At 46.6% G+C, this 27,140-nt stretch overlaps 1 protein-coding gene and 1 long non-coding RNA gene across 3 annotated transcripts in view; one reads left to right on the forward strand and one right to left on the reverse strand.

Moving 5' to 3' along the window:
• LOC149338804 (uncharacterized) overlaps positions 1-7,616 on the forward strand; it is a 31,704-nt gene extending 24,088 nt beyond the window's left edge. The window contains exon 4 of the long non-coding RNA XR_016283455.1: positions 7,484-7,616. This is a non-coding gene — a long non-coding RNA (uncharacterized LOC149338804). The remainder of the gene's footprint in view (positions 1-7,483) is intronic.
• LOC149338805 (uncharacterized) overlaps positions 1-27,140 on the reverse strand; it is a 193,834-nt gene that overhangs the window by 19,998 nt on the left and 146,696 nt on the right. The window lies entirely within an intron of this gene.

Genomic DNA, 27,140 nt, shown 5'->3' on the forward strand with positions numbered 1-27,140 from the left:
GCCGGTTGCACGGCGTCCCCAAATGAGTCGTGCTACGAACACTGCGACGATGTCAGCACCAAGACATGCTACGAGCATTGCGACGGGCCAGCCACGACCGGTCGTGGGCCATCTGACCGCCGAAACAGCTACTTTTGGCAAGGCTATAACTACCTTTTCGTAAAAATTCAAATCAAGCCAATCAATGGTCGGCGGTGTTTTGCAAGGGTTAGGAGCGGCGGAATTGTTACACAGGATCCAAATAGGGCAAGTTTATCTCATTCTTTCTACTGTCGGCAAGAAGAGGCAAAGCGAATATCACTTGTTCCATTTAAGGGCAATGAATATGCCTAAAAACCTAACATTGACAATTTCTCTCCGCAGCGGGCGACGTGGGCGCCGTCATGTTGACAACGCTATTTTTCCTGGCGTATTTTTCCTGGCACGCTAAATTCAAAAAACAGCGTACGTAACGCGAACATACCTAAAACCTGGGTTCGAAAAAGCGTTTGGCGCATGCCCTACGACTGGCGCTTTTTTATAGCGCTCGCTATACTTTTGAGTGCATTAATTTTAGTTGCGCTCACTAAGCCTGCCAAGTGCTTTGACCCGAGGCGACAAGGAACAGAATCGACAGGACAGGATCTTCTCTCGTGATCGTCCTTTTTTGCACACTTCCTTCCCTTCGGCATGAAGCAACTCGCCCTACAACGTACCCTGCGAAGTAAGAGTCCCTTCCGCTAGGCAGCAAAATGGTCTGAAGGTTAGTAAATGTGCCACCCGTCCAATCCATAAAAACAACCGATAACCCGGGCAAATCCTGCACTACCATGTAAGTGCTGCGCTTTGGTTGAAGTGCAGGCAAACGGGAGGCAGAAGCAGAGCTGGTAGAAATAACAGCACAAGTACATCAGGACTATGAAGAAAGAGAGGAATATTTCGAAAAAGAAAAAGGAAAAACCGGCAGGCCGGGGCGAGGCGAATGCCCTCGTATCGACGGGTGCGCGGTCCCTGCGGTTCTCAGCGCGCGGAAGACAAAAATGACTGTTCCAGGGGGTCACAGCTGCTGTGTTTGGCTGTCGTGTCCATTCTTGTTTTCGACGACCTTTTTAGCCCCAGATCCTACAAGGCGCTTCCACTCCAGTCTGCTCCACTCCGTCCCTCGCAGCTACTCCAGTTGGTTGCGCCGTCCCCCGCCCCCTTCGTCCGTATGCCTATAATGTATGTGCACGCGGCCGCGTTGTTAAGCGATCGAAGCTGGTCTGCTGCAGCCAGGCTGCCTGAACCCGGGCGCGGCTGCCGCGTTTTATGTGGAGGCTAAACGCAAAAGGCACCCGGGTCCTGTGCGATGTCAGAGCACGTCCAAAATTCCCAGGTGGTTGGAAGTATTCCGGAGCCCTCCTCTACAGCACCTCTTTCCCTCTGTCCTTTCAATTCCATCTTCCTCCTTTCACTTACGCCGCGGTTGAAGAGTCCACCGAAAAGAAAGATAGTTACTGCGCTATTTGCTGTCCTTAAAAATCACAAATGTTCTGCTCCAGTGGTGCACACAGCATGAAACAAGGGACAAGGCAGCAGTGGAACGTGCGTCTTAAAGACAGCGCCAGGCGTATGCGGCTGTTGTAACCTGTTATGATGGCTCCCGCTGCTGCGTCGGTCGATTAATGGTTTTTGCGTAAGCAAGTGGCGCGGTAACTGTCTCAGTTCTTGGTGGAGGGAAGAAAGGAAGGCTGGAGTTGAAGAAAGAGAAAAGGAGGTGGCGCATGGGAAGTCTTTGAATTACTCTTAGTAATTAAACAAAAAAAAAATGTGTGTGCCGGTGGCTTGAAACAAGCAGCTTGAAACAAAACAAAAGTTGCAAAGGTTCGTGGTGTTACAGAGTGCTCCGGAATTCAGAGCCGAGGGATACAAACATTTTGTGTTTATTTTGCTTTCCTGGACAAAAGCCATCCAGGCTGCTCTCGGCATAGCAGTCGTTCTTCACAGGTGCTCTATATACTGGTTAGCAGCCACTGTGTTTTATGAATTCGCCAATGGCGACGGCGCTACATACATAGCGGCCATTAAAAGCCATAATTGGAAGCCTGGTCCTGCGCGGCAAAAAAAACTTTTGCTTTGAATTTTTCTTTGATTTGCGGTCTGCCTTAATTCTCAAGCATACTGCGCGATAGTGCAGCGAGTAGGTTGACCGGCTGCACTCCAGAAGGAGAGAGAGACTTTAATGATTACAGGAAAGGTCTGAATAGCCTAGCATGCTACTCCAGGTGCACTACAAAATCACAGACTGTCCGAAGGGCCATTACGATAGAGCAACTGGACGCCTAGTAACAATGCACGCAAAACAATAAAGACCAAATACACTGTTTAAGAAAACGCCTCGAATCAAGCACTATGCCCAGGTTGCTTGAAGTTTTGGCGGCCCGTCTTTCAATATGGAGGGCTAATAAAGGCGTATGCATGTAATGCTGCTTCCTTGGTGGTAATGTACCGACGTAGCGTGCGTGTTTTGCGTCCCGGAACTTCAACTTGGCTATAGGTAGTGTTTATAAACATTTTATTGAACACAGAGCTTTGCCCGTCCCCCGAACTGGGACGGGCCCTTATTCCAGGTCTCCTACAACCTAGGTGTTCGCTGGCTCGTTTGAACCTGCTGTCGGCTGGGCCTCAAGACGCCTCAGTGGACGGCTCCGGATAAATTTCAACCAGCCGCGATTCTGTAACTTGCGCTCACTCCGCGCTGCAGACCGCAGTGCTTGGATTTCGCTGGCACTGAAATTTGGCAGTCCGCAACGTTGGGCTCGACAGCCGAAACCACGGCCACTGAAACACTTATGCGCAGATGACGTGCGTTTTCTTGCGGCGCTGTATGTGACAATGTCCTGAAATGTGACGAAAAGTTACCGGACTTTCAGGGCGTCTACGAGTGTTATCTTAATAGAGGCAACAAATAAGCAATTAACGCTTGCTTCGTGTTATCGAATCCGGTGGTAATAAGAGACTTCTACGATGCGGCTGTTTTTGCATGCAAGACACCAGCGATGTAAAGATTGTGTTGGAGCAGAATTTCAGTTCTGGTACGAGTCACTTGCAATCATAAAAAAGCGTGCAAGTGTGTGTATTTTTGCTGTTAATACTTTTTCTCTGTATTTAATAAAATCTCACACTTTATCCTTCCAGCTTTCCTCTTTGATGCAAAGGCAGTGAAATCTTGTACAACTTACTAGTTTCCACAGGCGCTGCTTCTGCTCCAACGCAACCGTACAAACGTACAAGCTGGAGAGACCGATCCACTATGTCCGTAACTAGTTAGCAGTTGCACTAAAATTCAGCTTTCTTAGAAATTCGGCTGCACACCGCTTCGGCGCTTGGACACTCCTGCTTACCAGTGTTCGTGAACAGACGTATTATTTAAATGTTTCCAGCCTTCTCAACTTCTTCGACAGTCTAACTTCGAGAGTCTGCTCTTGCCAAACTCTGTATCGGCTTTGAAGGTTTGAAGGTTTATTTCCGCAACTAGGTGTTGCGAGGACAGCCAGGGAAAAAGCTGTATAGACAGCTTGAGAGGTCCTGGCTTCCTCTTACAGTGCAGCATTGACGGCGGCGGAATAGGACATCAAACAATAGTAAGAAAAAACTCGTATGTTCTGTACATAGAATGACACATGTACGTTCAGTAAGCAGTACATTCTTCTTGTAAAAGAAAAAAGAACTATATTAGGTCAAAGAGACTATAAAGGCAAACACAGGGAGGAGAAAATAAAGGACAGCAGAACTGACAGGTGCACTCAAAATGGTAATAGCAAGAAAAAAAAGAACTACACGAATATTTGGGGCAATTCTTTCAGAGAAATATTGGAGACATCAAGATTCTTGTGGCAGTACAACTGGTTCAGAAGTGTCGGTAAGGTATGCTGCAACATTTGTTTGCCATAGTTTGTACGGCATTTCTTAACATTCCAAGGCTCTGCTGAGCGGGTATCATACACAGTTCTGCTTTGCTCTAACCTAGCAAGTGTAAGTAAGAAGTCATCATTTTTCATTATGGCGAGTTTGTATTTATAGCACAGCCTATAGTTATACATGGATTTCATTGGAATAACGTTGTGTCGGTGGAAAAGGCTCGCAGTGTGGAAGAAATACGGCACTTTACATGCAATGCGTATAATACGTTTTTGTAAGACAGTGAGTTTGTTAATATTTTCAGCTGTTGTTGTTGCCCACACCATACATCCGTAGCTGGCTATGGAAGAGAACAAAGAGTGATAAAGTAACATGTTGACTGACGTAGGAAAATTAAAGCAATGGCGGCGCATGATACCAACTGTTCTGGAAAGTTTCTGAACGACGTAATTAATATGGTCATTCCACGACATATCTGCTGCAAAGTAAACGCCCAGAGTTTTCACAGACTGCACAAATTCTATTCTGGTATTGTTTAATTCAATTAGAGGAAGTTCAAAGTGTTTGTGACAACAAAGGCAGCGCTGTACGCAACAGCGGGCCTTAGCGCTCGATCGGACGCGCGCCCAAGACGTGCGAGCCAGCTGCGAAGCAGCCGATATTATTTCCGGCCCTTGCGTTCGAGAAGACAAACAACATGGGTGTCCCCCTGCACGGAAGCCTTGCATTTCTTACGGTGGCAGTCCCTCGAGACGTTGTCACTGGCACTCCTTCTTATCCCCCACGTTATTGTCCTTCACCCTCGCTTCACCGTCATCCCTCTTTCTCCGAAGCACTGTTGATGGAGCTACTGGTTATGCCGCTGCTTTTGCTATCTACGACATAAAACACGTGGCTTGGCGCGGCGTGTCCTGCTCGGATGCTTGCCCTGTTTGTATTGGCTTCTCTTATTTATGGCACCCATTTCCAGCCTCGCATATTGCCTCCCTTCGCTTATCTCGTATTTCGAAAACCTTGCACGAGATGTTTCTGCGTTCGGCCGAAGCGGCAATGCGGTTTCGAAACAAGGCTTGACGTTGCGGTATGCAGTTTGTCTGAGGATTCACAGTTGCACTCCTCTTCCCATCCTCTCAGTAACTAATAGAATGGAGGGAATGAACTGCACGTGTACCGTCTTAGCCAAAAGTAACCGAGCAGCCTCGTCGGCAGACGGAGCCGGCTTGCAGCGGAGTGACGGCGCTGCTGTGTTCTCTTCGGCCTTGACCGCTGGTCCTCGGCTGCGAGTGCAAACTGGCTGATGTAAACCACCACCCTCGCTCGGTACGACAGCTACCCAAAGGCACAAAATTCCTCGCCGCACGTGCTAATTGCTTACTTCTTGCCATCCTTAGAAACAGGGCGAACGGGCTTCAGTCATCCAGTTTACACTCGCCACCGGAGAGCAGCGGCCACCGCCAGGAACCGCAGCGCCGCCGCTCGGCTGAGAACTCGCTTTCTGCCAAATGTTTCTACCTAACGCTTCAGCCAAAAAAAAAAAAAAAGCGCTACGGTAAGAACGAATTGTCTGCTGCGTCATCTACTATGAGCCTCATTAAATCAGAAAAGCGAGGCATGTGGTGAATACATTGAGCGCTGATTTCTAATTTGTTCAGACGTGTCGGTTTTTTTTCCTGCATCGAATAAATAACTATTCTATAAAAAAACAATTGAAAAGCAGGCTTGGTTCTGAATGAAATATGGTTCATAATTCCACCCTGTAATGCGCTCGCAATGGGCTATTTTTAATGTCGGCGGTGAAAAAAAAGCTGGAAACAATGAAATACGCTAGACAGCGATAGGCCGCGAAGGGGGATGGGGGGGCTAGGGTGGCTGTCGCAGAATTGCCAGGGCAAGTTCACCGTTTTATACGACACCCTCTGCCTAGGACGATATGGTTTTTGTTTGTAGTCAGTGGTCAATGCTTCCATGAAGACAAACAACATGCCCGCTTACTGGCCCTGTGCGAAAGGAATACGTGCGTGAGTTTCAACACCATTGCCGTACGAACGAATTATAATTTTTGTTCATTTTACCTTGCTTCTGCCTGTCAGTGGAATGGGGAATTAAATGCAACTTAAGTTTGACGGATTTTTAATGCACAAGTGTATACACGATGTCATTGCACGAACTCGACGCAGGTGGGTCACGTCAAAAGTCCAGCCCACTCCGCTCTGACTGACTGCGTTTATATTCGTTCTGAATTAGTCTCAACCAGCAAATTGACCAGCTTCTCAACATGCCGCCCGCAGTCAAGCCTGCAAGATGATTTAAAGATTCAATCGAAACGCGTTTACCAAGAGAATCAGCATTCCCTCCCCGACCATCGTTGAAAAATAAAAGAGATGACAAAGAGCGAACGAATCGAAACATCGTTAGAAGTGGTAGATGCGCCTAAACGCCGAGGAAGACGTCGGTTGGAGCATGACGCAGCACATTACTGACCCTCCTAATCGCTCCTATTAACGCAAGTCTCAATGACTACGAATGATGCCGCTCGGAGCAAACAGGGAAGCGGGGCGGGGCGTGGGGGGGGGGGGGGGGGGGGGGTCGGCTGGAGGGGAGGGGAGCAGATCGGTGCTTGTGCATGTGCGAAATTTGGCTAGATTCTCTCTACGCGCTTAAGATCGAAAAAAAAAAGAGCGGAGTGAAGTTGCGGTACACACCGCTGACTCGAGCCTGCGTTCGCTTGGGCCCGTAGCAACATCGGCAGCAAAGGCGAGAAACGGAAAGAAAGATGTTGGAAAGGTGGGAATAACTTCAGAGGGAAAGCGTGCCGTGTCGGTTCCCGCACTTCCTCCGCTAATCCTTCAGGCGCCTGTCAATTCACGGGGCTTCCGGGACACCTTTTGCCGTGGAATGGCTGCCGTCCCGCTTCACTGGCTGGCGGAGGCCCGCGGGAGGGTGATAGCCGGGTAAATGGATTACAGCGCCACTTCTCCCCTTCGCTGAGGGCATTGACGCGCCGCTGCGAAGGCACCGTAACAAGCGACACCGGTAGAGCACCGATAGAACAAAGGCAAACAATGGCTTGCGAAGAGAACGGGTCGGAAAACTGAAAGAGACGAGGACGGAAGAGAAGCGCGAAAAGTGCACGTTACAAAAGGGATTAAAGTGCTCTAGACACGTTAGATGGAATGGCGTCTTTCTTTTGCCTGTTACTACCCAGTACACGGACTCTGGACGCCCCGGTTTTGTGTGTGTAGGTGTGTGAGGGCATAAAATGATTGTTATGTTCTCTTTTGGGCATTTTCAAGTTCGCGCCCTTGCCAGCTTTCATTATTTTCTGTACCTTGAGTCTTCGGTTTCGTTCTCTTGAGCGTGTTCGAGTAGGAAACATTATTTTATTAGGTCGCAGGTAACCTATTGTCAATATCTGTAAAGCTTGAAAAGCAATAAACTGTTAGCTTTTACGTCATCCATACAAAAACATAATAAGATGAGCCAGGCGACGCTTTGTGGATATTTTGTGGCGGTGGAAATGGGCCGCGACCTAAATATTCACGCTTAGGGGGCGGAACATAAAGATATTCTTCTTTTCTCAGATTGAAATTATTATTCTTTCCAGGTTCACTTCATTCCAACGCAAAGACCAGACACAGGCATGCGGTCGCATTACAGCGGTGGTTGTACCTGACTCGAGCTACAAAGAACCGAAGAGCGCCTTTGTCGGAACCTGCAAATGAGGTCGGCCTTGTTTCCAGAGAGGCATGTTGTCCAGTAGCTAAAGGTTTTAATAAATGCATATCTGCACGATATATGCGCAAACGGCAGCTGTATATTTAATTGCCACAGACGGAAATTCTTGTGCTGGTCTCTTGAGCAATGGCAAAGTTATCAGGACTGCCAGGACGTAGATAATCCGGAGAATGTGCTCTCTCTGCTATCACTGCATTCAATGTATTGGGGGCGATGTGGAAGAGAAAAAGACAGGGTTTTTTGTTAAGACATAGCATTTCTCACAGCTCATTTTCCATGAATCCAACGCCGCTGTGGCTGTATGCATTGTACTGTTGATCCGAGAATCAGACTATACAGTCAGGTTTAAAAAGGTGGCGCTGGTGCCACAATATTTCAACAACCATGTATTCCTTCCCTGAGTGAAGCGCGCAGCGCGCATGTAGACGTTTAAATTATGTGGAGCTGATAATCGCGAGCGACACAAAAGAAAAATTCAGGGGACACTTTGGCTGTCTAAGTTGCGAAGAGGCGAAAGCGTTTTCCGCACCACTTTGGCTGCCTCTGTGGCACTGTGGATGACGTCACACATAATGACGAATTACTGAGTAATGACAAATTACTAATTAACAGCTTCTTAATGACGCTCAAGCTCGCCGTTAGGAGTGGATCGCGACTGCGTGTTGTAGCGCTGCCAGGGAGCCCACGGAACGCCAGCACCCGCTCGGGGCGGTGCCTTGCCCTTTGAACGCAACGCTTTTTGCGGAAAGGAAATGGCGCAGTAATTCTCTGTCATCTCCGTGGACACCTGAACCACACTGTACAGGAAGGGAGGAAGTGGGAGAGGAAGAAGAAAGGAAAAGAAGGATTGTAACGAAGAAAATGAAAATTGTATTTGAGGAAAAGAAATTAAGCAGTAACTGTCTCACATATCTCGGTGACACCTCTCAAAAGCGTGACACCTCTGCTGACAACCTTCTGTCGACAACGAGGAGATATTAAAGGCTTTCGCCTTAATAAAAGCGAGAAGCGCGAACGTATTTTGTTACGCTTCCAGTCTAAATAGGGACGCTACGCTCACAGAGTTCCTGTTTGTTTGTTTGCTATTTTATCCTCGCAGAGATTTGCAAAACCAGTGGCATAAACAACGCTTAATCGTTCCCCTCCACCTGCTTGCGCTCAGTGTTTCTTTTTTTTTCTGAGAGCAAAGTGATTGAACATCGCCTCTAAGCGGAGATCTTTTTCATGGAGCTGCTTCTGTGGCAAAGCTCACAAACGACGAACTCGCTCGAAATGATTACTCTCCCTTTGTTAAGCTCTTATTCTTGAAGCACCGATAGTAAACCTTAATGACGAACCGGAATGAGAAGAAACTTGGCAGCGCTCTGTCGGATTTTAAGCGCTGAGGGCACCTTACTGGAGACACTTATAGCAGCTTAGAAGAAATTTCCAGTGCGGAAACGCCATTGTTATTCCTGAACGACGCCATCAATCGCTGATGAGGGCCGATTTGGATCGTTCGCAAACAACAGGAAGCACTATACGAAGATGTCCGTGGACGCCGTTCCGTGGTTGTTATTGCGAGAACGCTGAAAAGAAAGCTTCTGCGTAGCAAGAAGTAACGCTTTGCTTTCTCACTCGCTAGGGATGGACGGGCAAACCTCCTGAAGTAGTTTCGTTCCGTGCCAAGCAGCAGGAAGTATGGCTATTTTCGGGTTCCTGTTCCTACGCACCTTTAGCCTAACTTAACGAGGAGCCAAGAGTAAGAAGATACGGCACTGATTTAATTGCTTGTAAAGTGCCTTACACATGGTTTTCTTGGCGGCAAGTGTCTCTTTGCTTCTGGAAATTCGCCAGTGCGGTTAAAGAACATGTGAAGTGGCTGTGTTTCACAGATGCCCGAAGGAAGTAGAATGCCAGTTGAACCGCATACACTGTTTCTCACCGAAATTGATGCAGCAAACAACACAATTGTGACACTGAACTTCAACTTAATCTGAACGAAATTGAAATTGAATCTGAAATCACTTCTGATGTTTAAAATTCACATTTTTTTTTCCATTCGATCACTGAATAGCGCAAAAACACAAAAATCATAACTCAACGTCAGTCTCTGAAACAGTAAATTGCGTCGCACTCGGAATACGATATTAGAAAAAAAACAGCAGTGAGTCAGTTCACAAAGGAGTGTGCTGCGATATGCGATACTTCTCGAGATCTCTTTTACTGTTTAAGTGCGCAGTGGGAGAGATGTGCCTTCTAGGCAAGGGAGTCAGGAAATAAATTTTAATATCACGAGAGGTCCTTGGGGCTTCATTCGATTCGAGTGTCAAGCTATTACCGAGCCCACGTACCTGCTCAGAAACGGTAATAGAATTCGCACTTTCCCCCCGCCGCCGTACCTGTTCAATTTGCAATATCGCGCATTTCACAACACGTACAATGCGCCACTCGTGCAGTTCCTCCTTTTCGCCCACTGCTCTTTTGAGTCGAGTGCTATGGAGCGAAATAACTACCCGGAGGTTTGAAGAGAAGCTTTTTAATGAATAGAAATAAGGAAGCAAGGACCGAAAAATTTCGCGAAGGCGAAAAGAAGCGCGCACCCGAGCAAGGTTAAATTACCTGTCGCAAGAACTTTTTCACTGAGTTTTAGATTTTTTTAGGTTCCGACACTAGGCTTCCATTCTGTCACCTGTTTTGATGACTCATATTTGCTAAATAAATATATCCCTTTTCTGTCTTCTTTTCATTCTATTTCGAAATAAACAGCACGGTAACAAGGTGCAGGCAGGAAAGGTGTCGAGGTCGCCTGTCCGCTTAGCTTTCGAGAACAAGGGAAACCGCCGACATTATTTCTTAGAGAAACAGACCGCTTGCGGGATCAACGCCACGAAGAACAGAACACTGACAACCTTGATCGTTCCAGATATAGACAGCTAAAAGAGGAGCTAAAAGTTGGAATAAAACATGGTCCAACTTGCTCACACGAACCCTACTCCGTTTCTCACTAATTTCCGAATGATCCTGATTGCTTTCTTTTTTGTGCTGAAGTTACTTCTCCCCTAATCATGGCTGGAGGAAACTTTTTATTCCAGTGCTTTCCACTTCGATCAGGGATTGCTAAACAGATTTATAGATTGATTGATTGATTGATTGATTGATTGATTGATTGATTGATTGATTGATTGATTGAATGATTGATTGATTTGTCGTTACTTGAAACAGCGTTTGCGTTTCGTTCGCACCTAAGCAAGTGAATAACTAAATGATTAAAACTTTCATCGTCTATCGCTTGATTGTTTAATGAAGTGATACGTTCACGACTTATCCATTCATTATCTAACAGATGTTGTGTAAAAATGAATTCTACAGTAGAGGGGCTAGGTGCCAGCTGACCTCCCGCCGTATCTATTTGGTTTATTCTAGCCATCATTACTGACGGAGCACAAAAAAATTATGCCCAGGCTTAGCTTGGTTAGGCCAAGAATGCGTTGCATATTGCGCGGTCTTTTTGCGCGAGGTATTGCTTGGCGGCACTCCATTTTCAGAGCAGCTTTTCCTCCGTGACGTATGGATGAATGGATGGATGGATGGATGGATAGGAGCGCCCCCTTTGAAACGGGGCGGTGGCAACCGCCACCATGCTCAGGCGACTTTTTTGTTTTTTTTTTCTTTTTTCACGTGGTTTGGTGACGTCACGTCACCACGTGACGTGACATCATCAAACTACGTGACGTCACGTCACGTGGTTTGGTGGCTGCCCGGCCGCGCCCAAGGGCTGAACTGAGTGGTTGCAATATGATACCCATAAAAATCTCAACTCGCTGCCACAACTGCTTGTGTAGTAGCTGCCTTGTAGCATCTCTCGTGGAAGTGATACAGTTAGTACGTGGCTCTGAAATTTATATATATAATCGCATGTCGTGCCTGAGGCAAAGAAGCGGCATAAACGACATAAAATTTGAAGAGAAAAACGAACAAAACTTCTCTGTGCCAAAGATGTTCGCTTTGTGGTCCACTAACAATTTTTGTGCCACTTGTTTTCTTCAAAACCAAATATTGAACATAAAAATAATGTCCAAAAAGACAGTGCGTCAGAGGATTGGCTTCTGAAACAGGATTTCATGTCAAAACGGCGCTTTAAACCTACGGCGGTGAAAGCGGGGCTTTCCTGAACAAACAGTGCGCTGCCGAGGAGATTGCTGTCCCTGGATTAGGAAACTGAAACAATAAATTCAGTCAGCCGAACCGCTAGGAACTTGGGCAGATCCGGCATGATGATTGTTTCTGTTGTTCGTAGGAGTGCATCAAGGCGACCCAATCTGTGGCGCAGCACTGTTCGGAAAAAAACCCGCTTAAAGACGCCTTCGTAGCCGGTCACTGGCCAACAGAGAGAGAAACGTTGGCACAATAGTGCTTATTGCGAAGCTGACGGTTGTGAGGTTATTAACCAGGTAACTCATTCGGTCTCTTCTGCCGACCTCTGCGCGTAACTTAAACGCCAGACATGGTGAATGGACAGTATGCTTTGACCTGTAGAAATGTTACCCTGGAAATAATTACCCGAAAATGAAAAATGTGCGAAAATTCCCAGATAATTGTTTTCCTTCCTGGCGAAATGACAAGTGTTGCATATCACCTACGTAATAATTGACATAGAATCTTTCTGAAACCCTTAAAAAAACTACTCCAACATTTTCATTGCAACACTGTCAGATTTCACGCCCTCTAGGGGCTCGAATAATGCGCTGCTGTATCGCTACATGGTATGAATACAAACATGCGCACTGCAGTCTCAGAGCACGTAACTTTGTTCTTCCTCACTCACGCACCGTCGCAATGCCTGGCTGCCAACTTAAAGGCCACAATGCTGCAACCATCCACTGCACCTTTTTGTTTGGTTTATTTTCATTTTACACCAAGAAAGTATGACTAGAACTCAAGGAAAGATGGCAAACAAAAACAAGGGAATCATTGCACGGCATACAACGGGCTGCTCATACAATATTCGGACTGCGTTGCACATTGAAAGACTAATGTTCTCTTCTTAGTAGTAGACCGGGAGCGTCAATAACCAGGTGGGATTCCTTGGTATTCATAGTACAACTTTCGCGGTCCCTGTTGAACGACCGCTGCGCCCGGCAGAATAATAAGTTTTAAGCGCAGCTGCTGTGTAACACTGCAGTAATGAATTGAGTCTTTGTAATCTCCGGAGATAAGAGAGGTCTCACGCTCTTCTCCGTCCTTTGCAGCCTAAAGCGCTGATTACAGCTAACCTTAAATCTGTTGAGGCCGCAGACTAGTCTGTATCTTATTGTGTTACATCAATGATTTCCGCAAAAAGGAAATAACTGATAACGGCTATCCTTAAGGTTCATTATAACAGCTTAATTAGAAGCCCCCATTCAGTGCGTTGCCGCCGGAGGAGAGAAAACGACGAAGGAGTAATCATATCCGCAAACAGAGCGAGGATAATTTTGATGCTTGATTTACGGCCGCTCCATCAAACATAACAGCCGCGCTTGGAGCGAAACTTATTTGAGGCATTGCAGGCGGCCGAATGCGGACCCAGTTTCCGAGATTGGAATGCTTTAAAAGCGGAATGAAGGATGGACGTTCGTATTCGCTAATAAACATCAACATACAGAAATGAGTGTCTACGCAATTTCTGGATTCGGGCTATAAGCTGTAGTCAGAGTAATACAGAACGTTTTCTGCGCAGGCCACTCTACACAAATGAGTGCTCTGCTGTGAGATGAGCTCTATCAACAGGCCGTCCTGCATAACAAATCTCTCCCGCTTCAGTCTTTGTTTTGTGGCACAGTCTCTTTTCAGATTAAATACTTGAATGGCAGTAGTGACTAAGCTGAAATGTTATTTTCACAACTCTTATGCTTGGTCAGTCGTTTGTACGCTTCAATTTAACGTGTCACAAGATTCAGATGTCGGTCGTACTTTCATTCTGATATAGCTATGAACTTGAGTATTTTATTCTGCTTGGTGTGAGGTATACCGTAAGCTTGGGTCGACTGCCGCTTTGGAACATTTAAAGCTGTGCACTGATAGCTCAGTTTTTTATCTATTTCGCGAATATGTAACTTTCTCAGCCCCACCTTGTAGGCACCGCCGCAATTTCTTTAGCCTCAAATAAAAAACAAAAAACAGTAGACCTGTAAATGCTTATCAACCAACATATTTAAAAGCGATAGTTGATTTAACTGGGTTCAAAGCGCAGCACAGTCTCAAGATAGCGGCGCCCGAACTTAGTCCTGGAGACATGGTGAAACTAGAACCTTATAAAACAGAGAAGCATCCGACCTTTTTCCGGGCTCCTGTTTTGTGGCCAACGGTCCAGTTTTCTTCATACCACAAACACCGACGAGTGGTTGTGTAGTTATGCACCCCTAAACAACAAGCGGCGCTCATCTAAGCTATCCGCTTCCTCCTTGGCACGCACAAAAAAAAAAGGCCAGCATTGTCTCGGTAGGCATCGTTTACGACGAGGCCTCTTTGGAGAGATAGCATGGCGCTGCATTTGTTTGCTGCTGTCGCTATCCGGACATTTTAAATTCGATCGAAAAAGCCTGGGTACCCTGGATTGCTAGCTTCCGGAATAGCGAAGAGGTTTCAGTAGAACGACAATGAAGGAGAAGAAGACGTAGTTTCAGGGATGGTCATTTTGAAGAATTGGGAGGAGGACATCAAGCACAGACATGCGGACACGAAACTAATGGAATTCCGCAATCTTCTGATGGGTCGCTTCTCCTTTCATGCATTTCGAAAGGCAGATTTTTTGCGCGTAAAAATGTTAGTAAACAAAAAGAAAAGCCCCTTTTCAGTTTTTTATGCATCTTGACGAAGGTATGCCTAGCTACGATTCCGTGGTATTTAAGTGGTGACGTTGTGGTCCTCGAATCGCCTATACTCAGAGAATGAATCTTCTGTCGCTTTTTTTTTCTTTCGTTACTTTTTTACAGTCGCGACGAAAAGAATGACGTCACCGGAGCGACAAAAATCGCACCGTGCGTATGGCGCAGCGCCATGCTTCACGAGCAAACCTGGCACTGGCCATTGTTATCTGCCGCCCGGTGCCACGTCACTAATGCTAATCTTTTTTTCGACGCGACTGTATGTCTGTGCTACACACTCGCCTCTTTAGCAGCATTTCCGTGATTATAAACCAGCAACGTATTTGAGAATCTAAAGAGCAGAAGCGACAGATAAACCAGCATCGCCTATCCGTATTCACTTTTGCCGGCTTTAGTAGCCCGTCAACAGGATTCGCAGAGAACGCTAAAGGCTTGTCTCCCAAAGCCTTTTTTTGCGGAAGCGGACAAGCTCCGCACTAAAATATGTGAGCTCGTGTTTACGACTGACATCTCCCGCATTTCACTACCTAAGAAAAATAAATTTGAAGCATTTCGTTTCACAAAACTAAAATAATCGACCAGCCATTGCTGCGCAAGACAGAAAGCGAGTTCCCAACCCACCTTCGCTCGATTCAAATCGCGATGCCTCTTAGTCGCTATTTTCCCAGAATATTTGATGGATCACTTACGGATCGACCCGAGGCAGCCGCACCCAAGGCTGACAGCCAGAAGACTAGCAAAAAAAATAAAATAAAACGAACTGAACGAAGGAATGAACTGAACAAAATGCTCCCTTTTAACGATGCTCAGCCAGACTGGAAACGATGAGGCCCAAGCTGCAATATATATGTCACCAAGTTTATTGAGATTCTAAAGTGCTTTCTACATTCCACATTAAGCTTCAGGCGATTCAGAGCCGCACATACAGTGTGTAAGGCGCCGCGCTTTATAGAAACCGGAATCTCAAGAGAAGCACCTGGATGCCGGGAACAAGCAGAAAGGTGGAGCCCCCTTATAGCGGCCACAGTTATAACTAAGAGGTCGCTTATTACGAATGACAGTGGCGCTATCGTCAAATGATGTATCAGGGTATTTGCATCTCAGATACAAGGAACGCCTATGGATGCAAAACTGTTGCAACGAACGGGGAAGCACTGTAAACATGGCTCCGCACAACCTGCCCACCTGATTGCGATCAAGCTGCCCACTTTCGAAGACGGCAGTTAAATTAATGATTGATCACGAGGAGTTGCTCGTCACGAGCAATAACCGTAGCAAAAGCCCCACCCGTGGCTCAGTCAGAAGTACCCACCTGCCCGTGGAGTCGCGGATTGCTTAACCGCTGCACCACTGCGCCAGGAGTGGCATAAATGTAAATACAGAATGACCAATTCCTCCTAAATGGGCAATAACCCATTAATGAGCAACACTTGTTGTTGGGCTAGTTGGTAATACATGCTTCTGAAGGGGTGGTATTCTGCCGGTGTCGCCTTTTGCGACATGTCGCATATGGGCGGGGCCTAAAAAAGTGCTTACAGATGGTCGAAGAAACGGAAAAAGCCGCCGGCACTTTCGTCTGCGGTGCATTCATTCACTCCGAGAAGCGACAATTTACCACTGCTGATCCACTAGCAGCAGTAGTTTCGTATCTTTTATAGCAAGAATATTTGCCATCACATGACGTCTAATGTTCAAAAAAACATTTGCAAATTTCATATAAACTCGCTTTACTTCATTTAAGTCTATAAAACACCGCGAAAAAGCTCCAAATCTATTTTTCTTTCGTTCCGGACGGTTGTGCTAGGTTTCGGCTGCGTTTCGGGCAGTTGCAGACGGTAGCAGTGTAGCTGGAGGTGCCATTAGGCTTGCGCGCTCCAGAATCGAGAGCGTATCTCAAAAACTAGGCTGAATTGCAGCTTAAACTTTATCGTCGAAGCAAGGTAAGTCATAGCGAAAAGTAACAACACCAGTAGTTGCCGGTAAACATGCCGACCGGAATCGCAAGGACTGCTGAATTGGCTGAAGCGGGCGGCTCTCGCTTGAAAGGACGTCGCCATGTTTTCACGCCAAGGGCGCAAAAGCCGCAACTGCCGATTGCGTTCATACGCTAACGGTAGCCCGTCGCCCGCGCGAATCGCTTCAGCGCATTCCGTTGTTCGACTAAGCGTAGTAAATTGGGGCGACGTCACGACGACGTAGCAGGAAGGCGGATCCGTGTTGTCACGCCGCCGTCACCGCGGCTCGAGCCAATCAGCGAAGTGCGACTGCGACATGTCGCAAAAGGCGACACCGGGAGAATACCACCCAAGGAATCAGCGCAAAAAACACAAAGGACAAGAAAAAAGCGGAAGCGCTCCTGTCCGTCGTCTTCCGCCTTATTCTTGTCCGTTGTGTTTTTTGCGCTGATTCCTTCAGAAACCCATTAATGCTATCGCATCGCACCCTTAAGGCGGAGTGTAAGGGTCCTCTCTACTTTTTATTCGACGAGTATGCCACTAGGCATAAGTTTAGAGGGGGCATGGGAACGGCAGGTGACTTGTTCGCCGAGTGGCCTTTTGAGTTCGACCATGGCATGGAGTAAAAACAAATAGGAAGGTCCTTCTCATGCTTGACAACGATGCTGCACACCACGTACTGCCTCCCCTCACGGCGGTGACAACGCTGTTCTGCCACCTACGCCACTAGCGAGGCCAACGACTCGACATGGGCGTAATTCACATGCTCAAGGTGTCCTGCCGGCAGCTCGTCACTAGCGGATGCATAGTGATAGCACTTCACCGACGAAGTGCCGCAGCATGCCAGTTTCAATCTTTCTGCTCTCCGTCGTTGCATAATGACTTGCGGATGGAAGTACTGCATGATGTATCAAAAATTGATTCCATAAGGCAGTGTTCAGAGACCTAGGAACGATGGAGGACGCTGTCGACCATCACTTTATCGGACGCATCTCTTTTTGTGGCAAAGAGCCGCGGATGCGCAGATGGTCCGACTTCATGTCGCCGACTATGACGCCATGGACGAGGATGATGACGCCTGCCGTGCGATAATGTAAATAGCAATGCACGAAGTACAAGAACTCTAACATTTCCAGACATCTGATGAGGACGACGACGGGGAGGCCGATCTACAACCTGCTACCGCAAACGCTTCCACAGTGACTAGTTGGTTGCATCCGTAAACCACCTTGTTGGTAACTTAGGTATCGGCGAGGAGCAACTGAATGCTCTGAAGAGCTTCGAATGGGTCGTAATAGGGTCTAGTTTGCACATGCAAACATGCATAAAGGATTTACACTGTTCTACCTCGCATTTTTGGCTGTAACTTGGGAAGTCTACTTATTACAAACCTTTGACACAACGAACTCAATCTGCACAACCGTCAGGTTCGTTATAATTGGTCTGGACAGAACTTTTCCGGGGGCTAGGTCCAGATGGTGCTTTCTCAGTGACCCAAAGAATTATAAAATGGGAGCACTCCGCCATAATTCTTCACATATATTACAAGTTGTATGTTCCAGCATTGTATGAATAGTGCGCATGCGATGCTGGCCCATTTACCTACTTTTGTTCAGGCTCTTTCTGACAGCGTTCCTGAAAATGCCAGAATCTCTGTTGTGTCACTGAAATGCCCGTATAACGGTATATAGACTTTTGTTACTGTTTTTTTTACAGGGACAATAACCTAGAAATTTGTGAACAAAACAAAACGAAAAATTTGGACCTTCAAAAGAATATATATGCTAGACTGACAGAAAAGCTAAGTATATCGAAAACAAACTGGAAAAGTTGGAAAAATAGCCGTCTAATGCAGGGCGCGTAAAAGGGAATGCTTATTTTTCTTTTGTTCAATAGGCACGTTGCCTCGCTTCAAAGAAAATCATTTGCAACGTTCATAAAGTTCTCGTGTCCTAGGCTAAATTATTGAGGTCCATTTAATCAGGAACGTCGTACAGGCACATACTATGCGTTCGCTAGAGCATCTGGTCATGAAAAAAACAAGTAACGCCTGTATGGTTTGTTGAGGATTTGCGGGGTCGCAGCGGAGCACCAGAGCAAGATGGCCAGCGTGGCAGGCTTCTAGTTCCGAACAGCCCGTGCCGGGCGTGCGCTCCGAGCACGCGCTGTCCATCTTTATTTTTCTCTAGCGCGCGCTGGTACCGCCGATCTCAGCGCCGGCGCTTTATAGCGTCGCCGGACGCTATAGGTTCACAAAGCTTTAGCAGTAGTTGCGAAAAGCTTTCAATTCTTAGTCAGCAAAGCTGTATCTCGGAGGGAAAGTGAATTCGGCGCGATGTTCAGTGTACAGCGAAACGAGTTATTGTACTGCGCCGATGTTGAGCGCACCAATCTCTGAAACTTTTATTATTTAACATTATTGAACCGGTAATGAGCGGCGCTCGAAATTTTCATGCCAACGCTGCAGTACTGGTGCTCACACCACGAATAAACTTGCCGCCATTTATTTTTTGAAATGTCAGTGCCCCTGTCCTTCCGACTACGGGCATAGAGCCAAGGCATGACGTACAGCTAAGGCAGGAGAATTTATTTCTGCACACTCTATTCCACTTTTTCGCTGTCAGCATCGGTGCCTCCACTCACAGTGACGACCGCCGGCAAGGCCTGTGCAACAATCGTGTTGCACAGTCAGACGTGAAAGGTCGCGGCCGGGGATCTCGGAGGAAACGTATCACAGAGGTGATTAAGGCCCGCGCAAGTTGTCAGCCACATTGCGAAATACTTCGAGAAACGAACGCGAGATGTGAAAGATAAAAGCGAAGAAGCGAAATAATAGAGAAACAGCAACAGCCACCAGAGCGAAATTTCTGTCCCCCTGAATGCGGCGCTCGGTGCTGTGTCAGCGGAGAAGGGCTAACAAAACCCCTCGGTGGTCCGTGTGTTGCGTCAGGTGAACGACAATGTGATGCTCCGGAACCTGACGGTGTGTGTTTTTACGCCATGTTTCAGTGCCTAATATTTACTTGTTCTAGGTTACTTCTATGGTCTCCCCGTTCCCAGTGTCGCTTGCAGATACCTCCCTCGGACTGAGTAACCCTCGCTGTGGAGTCACATTTCAGCAACAGCATATCTGCGCGTGGCATTAGCGAACGTATCTGGACACCAAGCAGGGAGATAATCGCTATAATATACTTCATGCGATTTGCAATTTATGGACTACTAACAAAAGACACCATGCGGAAATTTTAAGAATCGTTGTGAGGTGGTAGTTATAGATATCTGGATAAAACATGGCCTCTGCGCAGCATCCTCATATGTGTGTTCAATGCTCACATCTTACAGAGCTTCATCCAGCTACCTGGTAGCATGTCAGCGATTTTTAAGCGCCGGCTAAATTATCTGTTTCTTCAATAAAGAATTTTTTGTCTCTCTCTCCCTCTCTCTTCAGCTACCTGCAGCCGGCACTGGCGCGCCTGGTCAACGCCTCGGGAAACACGACGCAATCGTGTTACACCTGAACACTTCAAGAAGCATGTTATGCCAAGTACAAGCGAGATCAACTCGCTTATTTCACTCTACAGTTAAGGAATTTATGCTATTATCTTTGGAACAGACTGAAAAAGCGGGATGTCCTTTCACCACATACCTCTCGATCTCCGCTCCTTCACGTCACCGTTCCAAATACTCAGAGAGGACAACAAAACAGGTCGAATAATTAGAGCAGATGAAACATCGCAAGCATTTTGTGCTGTTAGGTCGAGGACAGTTGAGTCAGGAGGCCGATTGAACAGCGATGCTGAATAAGCTAGCGTGGCGGACGTTGCGATAGCAACAATTGCCTCAGCATCGCGCATAGCGAAATCTTTCCTCTTTGCAAACCCAACGAGCACAGGAGGCTTAGCGCTGTGCTTGCGCCCTTCCGACCTCACGAAATTGAGATTACCTCTACTGGGGTGCATGCACTTGAACACTGTGTTCTTGTACCCGTGGACGATGCTTTACCAACCGAGGTCTCACGTCTCCCTATTAGTTCTCCAGGCGCAACCAAAGATAAGACCGCAGTTGTTTCCGACGGTGGTTCGCGGTTATTATCTCTGCCGCATTCCCTCGAGACGTTATCTTTCGCTTGCCTTCTACTAAGCAGGTATGTTTCTCGGTAAAAACTTGTCACTAATCCTGCGCCGGCGTAGCGTTCCTGTGGAGCCAGCCACTTTTAGTGCCTGGAATGTTCGCGGAAATGAAAGTCTCTCAGCAATTAGGACAAATCCCTCAGGTATTGTATGTATATTCATCGCGAGTAAGCACGAGTACCCGCTCTACCCCGCTTTTTGCGTTATCTTTTCTCTCGAATCTTCGGGAGTTGCTCGAAACGGAGGGAAGACTCCTGCTCCCATTCCTTCATTGCTTTTCTCGCTCACCCTCGACTGTTCGCCGTAAAGTGCACCGCCTTGTCTCTCGAGTTTGGCGCGCAACAAGGTAACATTTGCTCAACAAAGGAATGCTCATTCTTCTCACCCAGCCTTTTGTGTAGGGGGACTTTCTGTGCGGTCTGCTCTCGTTTGCGCATGAGGATTTTGATGGCAATTAACAATTGCTCGCAGGTGCGCAGAACTCGGGTTCTCTGCGGTGTCTCATGGACAAAAGAGGGAGGCTCTCAGTGGGTGGTTAAAAAGGAAAACTCTACGAAGCTCCTTTGCGCCTACCACTCTCCTAGCCTTCCCCACCGGGCTGCGAAAACTGATTGCTTTCGCTTTCCCCCTCTCATGGGAGTTACCTCTGCTTTGGTTCCATCTTTGTCCTTTTTTTTTCTTCGAAAGCAGCTTATATAAACTCTTGCATTAGTGAGACCCGATTCGCGGCAGAGGATGCAACGGAAACAAAATTTCCTCTCTCGAGGCAGACATAACTAATGGTTCCCGAAGTTATCCCGGGGCTCTTCGCAGTTCCTAGCCACGCTTGCTTCGCAAGTACAGAAATGCTTCGCCACTGTTGCTGGCGGAGTGCCAGGATTCTGGACATTAGTGCTTCTTTTCTTTATTCCCTTAAGGCCTAGCTTGCAAACATAGCGTGCCCTTTCCTTGTGGCATTTAAGGCGAAGTACTATGGAAATAAACATTTTAGTGACTGCTTTGAATGTGTAGGTTTCGGAAGGCCATTCCAGCAGATGCGTTTTAGCGACACGTTGGGATTATACCGTGAAACTGAAGGGAATGTCAAGGTGTGTAATGACAAGTAAATCAACATTCGTAGGCCGGCGACAGGGCGCAGTTACGAGGCGATCCCAGAAGATATTTGAACTCTTATCGCAAGAGCCACTGGGCAATACAGCTAGAATGACAAATGTTGCCACTAAATGAACCACAAAATGCTTTAGGGTGCCGGACGACTCTTTGTTTACGACGTCTAGTGCAAGCCATAACACAGCATGCGTGTTCTCTGCGGGCCTTACACCTCCATTTAGGACCATGGCATATATTTGTCCCATTGCCGCCCCCCCCCCCCCCCCCCCACGCCTCCTCTGCGGCCTCCTTAGTGCTCCGGGAACCAACGCTCCCGTTGTTGTTCACATATAACGGTGCCGGCTAGGTTTATTGTTCTTTTTCTGTTATAAACATATTGATAAGCATATCATGTGCTGGTGCTGTAGACCTGTGTAATTTTAGGGTCTGTACTCAATGAAGCTGGTTTACGGTCCCTCGCCTACGCAAGAGGACTGTGCTGTATGGAATATTGATGTACTGCATGGAACCCATCAAAAAATGTAATAGAGAAAAGCTGGAAAGACCCCAAAACTTAGCGGCCTGTTAAGTTTCTGGCAGTTAGGACCGAGAAATCAGTATAACGAATGTAAACAGGAACTGAAATGGGAGCCTCTACAGACACGACGTAAAAAAATTAGATTGAAACCGTTTCATAATGTTGAACACAATAAATTCAACGCGATAACTATATTTTGCCACCATTTTATCTGAGCATGTCGACCCCGAACGCAAAGTTAGAGATTACAGATGTAAAACTGAGTTTAAAAATTCATACTTTCTGAAGGTTGCATGCGATTGCAATGACCTCTCATCGCTGGTAATTGATATTAAAGATAATGAAACTTTTCCTGCCAAGTTGTGATGATTCTTGATTTGATTGTTGCACATGAACACTGTACTGTATTGTATTTTCTTCTCGTACTTTGTGCCCTTTCACCCCCCCCCCCCCCCCCCCCCCGCTTTGATGCCGGACATCGCGCTGTGGGTAAATAAATAAAAAAAAGAAAATGCCCTCGTTCAGTACTGCGCGCTTGTGACGACACTTTGTTGAAAAACTACGGAAGTATATTGGCCAGCATGATCCGTCCGCGGCTGCATGAACATGAAATCTTTATCTCTGGATGAGGACGAATTCCTCCGCATTGAGAAGCTGATTATAAGAACTTTGAGGACAAATTTAATTTTGCCTACGTCGATTGGTTACAGTGTTTCAGTCACAAACAGCTTAGTTTCAGTGAAAACGGAGGTTTGGCGGTTTTCATGATTTGAAACGGGAAAGCGGGAAAGCCACTGTTTTCACAAGCCAATTCTAAATCCGTCAACACGTTTTTTTTCTTCCTTCCACTTCCAGCAAGCAGTTAAATAACCAGCATTTACCTCGATGTAATAAATTATGTTTTAATAAAACAATTTTCAACAATAGGTTTGGTTTGGCTGGGGTTTAACCTCCCAAAGCAACTCAGGCTATCAAGTACGTCCTAGTGAAGGGCTCCAGAAATTTCGGCCACCTGGGGTTCTTTAACGTGCACTGACATCGCACAGCACACGGGCCTCTAGAATTTCGCCTTCATCGAAATTCGGCCGCCACCGCCGGGATCGAACCCACGTCTTTCGGGTCAGCAGCCGAGTGCCATAACCACTGAGCCACCACGGCGGGGCAATATTCAACAATAATTGCGTCTCTCGCGCCAAACTAGCATCGAGGGGTGAAAATGTCAAACAAATGAATCTTACCAACCAAGAAATTTGGGGGGTTTTGTTCACAGCCGTCATTTGAAGTTTAAATAAATGTTTATAATAGTTTCTGTTCGCCATCAGAAAACAACAGTCAGACTAGTTTCATCACTACTAAACTTTGACAAAATTCTTTAACATATATTTTTCTTGAAATCTCTCCTCTCTGAGAAGTGTTCTCGGTCCTTGGCTATTGAAAGAGACGCTTTTAGTTTAGGCGAGATTCTGAAAAGAGCCGCCGTTAGCGTGTTGCTGACCACGCTTTTTCCAAACCTCGTGGCAGCCATTTGCTTCACCGCGCGGCACCGAGTACGCCTCGGAAACAGCGAGCTGAGAAAAATCGTGGAGAAGAAAACAACAGAAGAAACACGACCTGCGTGGCGGCGGGGTCGTGAGAGATAAGAAGGATAAGAAAGAGAAATGAAGGGATAGAAAAGAAATGAAATGAACATCAAACGGGGAGCAATGCCAAAAGGAACGGTCAGCGAAATTCCCGCGGGATATAATGTGTAACACGCTATCGTTCACATTCGTTGAACACTAACTTCTATCCTCTTTCTCGACTTGGCGCATTCTTTCTGGTCATCTCTCAGCCTCTTTCCGCCTTTTTTTCTCCTTTCCCTCAGGCCTCCTCCGTATTTGTCGCAGAGTCGGACAGCAGCAATATAGATTGCCAGCCAAAACATCCCGGTCGTTTGCGCCAGAGGCGCTTTGGCCGAGCTTTCGCTGTGACACGCGAAAATCTCAAAACGACGGAGGCAGCTAGAAAGCAAAAACAAAAGAAATTTAGAAGCAGACAGTGAGGTTTTTAAAGAAAGGAAAGACACGAAAAAGAAAGCCATAGAACAGTGCCCGCCAGACAGCTGGGCTGCTTTGATAGACGGGGGCTCATGTAGGATTTCACAGCTCGTTCGCTGGGCGCGCTGGTTGTCAAAGTAGCAAAACCCCCCAGCACCCTCCTTCTCGCCTCCTGGTACATTTTTCCTTTCTTCCTTTCTTCATTCATTTTGCTTGGATATGTTTCACGTTCTAAGTATCGAAGCGAACAACGCTGACGAGGGCTTGAAGTTGATTCCGGCCGCCTTTAGTTCGGCATTAGGAGCCAACAATGACTATAAATGGGAGTCGATGATTTCTTACGACACACTGGCAGAGAAGAGAGCGTTTTTAGTTTTTTCGACGACTTCCGCTGGCTCTTTGTCGAAAGCTGTAAGCAGCGGCAAATAACACAGGTCTGCTGTCTAGGTTCGGGGTACATAGCTTTAAATGTGGGATCTTTTAACAGTTTAAAGATAGATTCTTCCACTCCATTGAGTTAGCATTTAACACTTAGAATCAAAACCAAGAAGCAGCTTTTCAGTGACAGCTAAAAAAAAAATTAAACAGCAATTTAAACCGACAGCCAAGAGGCTATTCAGTGTACCAAAGCGAACCATATCGTGTGATCAGCTATTTAGGCAAAGCGAGGACAAGTGAATGTCGCAACGTTCCTTGGATTTCAATGAAAGTCCGCATGCGCCTAAGTTGAAATTTCTAGCCTGGTTTGTTGTTACTTCCCGCAAGTGAAATCTTTGCTGCAGTAAATTTTATTCCTCTTTCTCCGCGCGATTTCTAGCATATATAAAGACTAAATTGCCATAGCTGGATTGCCTGGAGGTGCGAATCGTTGTACTAACATACAGAGATGAAGAGGGCAGTTGGTATTTATGAATTGCATGTCACTGGTTGTTTCTAGAGAAGTGGTGTTTTGAGAAGGTTGTTGGTTGCCGTAACTACACTCCGTAACAACTTTTCTGGCAGAAGAAGCTGCACTCTAAACAAAAAGGAGCTGTCCTCTAGCGCATACCCTTCTATAAAAATAAAGTGTGCTAGAGGACAGCTTGCTGCCTTTATACTCCCAATTTAGGCCTGTCCGTGCTTAGAATGCACGGACCCGACAAAGGCCGCCTCTAAATTTGCAACGTAACCTAGTTCCCCCTCGCAGTTACTGTTTTTTTTTGTCATTTAGAAAGCATATTACCTATCTTGGTTACTTGACGAATATTTCTAACGGAACTGCCACTTTCAACGTTAGAAAGGCAAGTATAAAACGCAATGTTCTCAATTGGTTGGTTTGGTTTGTTGGGGTTTAACGTCCCAAAGCAACTGAGGCTATGAAGGACGCCGTAGTGAAGTGCTCCGGAAATTTCTACCACCTGGGGTTCTTTATCATACACCGACATCGCACAGTACACGGGCCTCTAGAATTTCGCCTTAATCGAAATGCGGCCGCCGCGGCCGGGATCGATCCCGCGTCTCAATTAGACCCAATCTAGTAGGCACTGCTTGTTATAAGCAGCTTCTATAATATGGTGCCAGTAGCGCCATCAACGGGAGTTACGCAAATGAGGAAATGCAGGGAACAGTGCGCCAGGAGGACAACGTCACTGTCGTACGTACAGCAGGACCATTTGGTGGAATGACACAGTTACGGAAGCTGCGTGCTCGTAGCTTTCACTTCATTACCAAGAAAAGTTGCTGCCGGGTCTAGCATTTGGATAGGATTGACTAATAAAGAAGAAAGAAACACGTTGAAGGTGTGAGAATATTCCTCTAACAGGCCAGCGTCTGAGACATCGCACAAGGGCTTGAGCTGAGAAAAAAAAAAAGTGCGATGTTCCATCTTTTGTGGATTCCACGAAGGCAGCGATTTATTTCAGCTTCTGCATGAACACGTGCAACTTCTGAGCGCCCGATAGGCTGTGCTATTTTTTGAGGCACTAGACAGAATCAGTAGACCGGGTTGTGGCGCAACAGTGTTGGTTGTGAAATAATCTCTTTTTATTACTTCTTTCGTATGCGGCGGCTGAATAGTGCCTGTGCGCAGGATTAAAATACCATGTGTCTCAGGGAAGCCTGCAAAAAATTAAAAAAATATTGTTTTGAGGTACAAAGAAGCTTTTTGCGGGATACTAATACCAGTGTTTGCTGACGTCAAAAACGTCAAAAAACAGGCGAATTATGTTAACTCGCAACGAGACTAAATTCTTATATTTACCTTACTGACACCAATAGGCGTTTGTTTCCAATTAGAGATTTCTTGCTGGCCGTTAGTAATAGCCATGTCAGGTTTCATAATTTCAAAAACTCGATTGCCTTCGCCGCCGGGGCTCGACAAATTTCCCCCTTTTTCGCGCCATTCCAAAGCCGCGCTCTTGCCTGAAACGCACAGCGATGACCATCAAATCGCGCTACCCTGTGGGGACGTACCACGCGACAATAGGTGCGCCAAACTTGCGGGAGCAATGAACTATCGAGGAGCGGTGAGCGAAGAAGAGCGTGCGGAGCAGCGATTGTCATGTGGAACGTCATCACGAACTGTGGCGACTCCAAAGCCTTAGGGTGCTGGATTTCCACTGACTGAAAAATAAAAGCTTAGGGCCTCATCGCGCTTGCGCCAAACAAGTCAAAAATTTAGTTATGGCATGTGTTGTTTACAGACGAAAAATTATGGGGTAGTATGTGTTTTGATAAGCGATAATTTGACTGCAGGAAGAAGGAAGCACAACATTATACCATTGGAAACCGGGTCCACGGCCTTCGTTTGTGTCTTTCGGGGCTCTGCCGAATAGAGTTACAGCGGCGGCTATATACACCCTAGTGATTGGAAGGTATGCTCAGACAGCGGGCGTCTTGGCACAGAAAAAATGGAGGACTTTCAGTGGAAATAGGCTGGCGTTTCTTTTGCA

This window comes from Amblyomma mixtum, chromosome 6, assembly GCF_055824585.1.
Source record: "Amblyomma mixtum isolate Tamu chromosome 6, ASM5582458v1, whole genome shotgun sequence".
NCBI lineage: Eukaryota > Metazoa > Arthropoda > Arachnida > Ixodida > Ixodidae > Amblyomma > Amblyomma mixtum.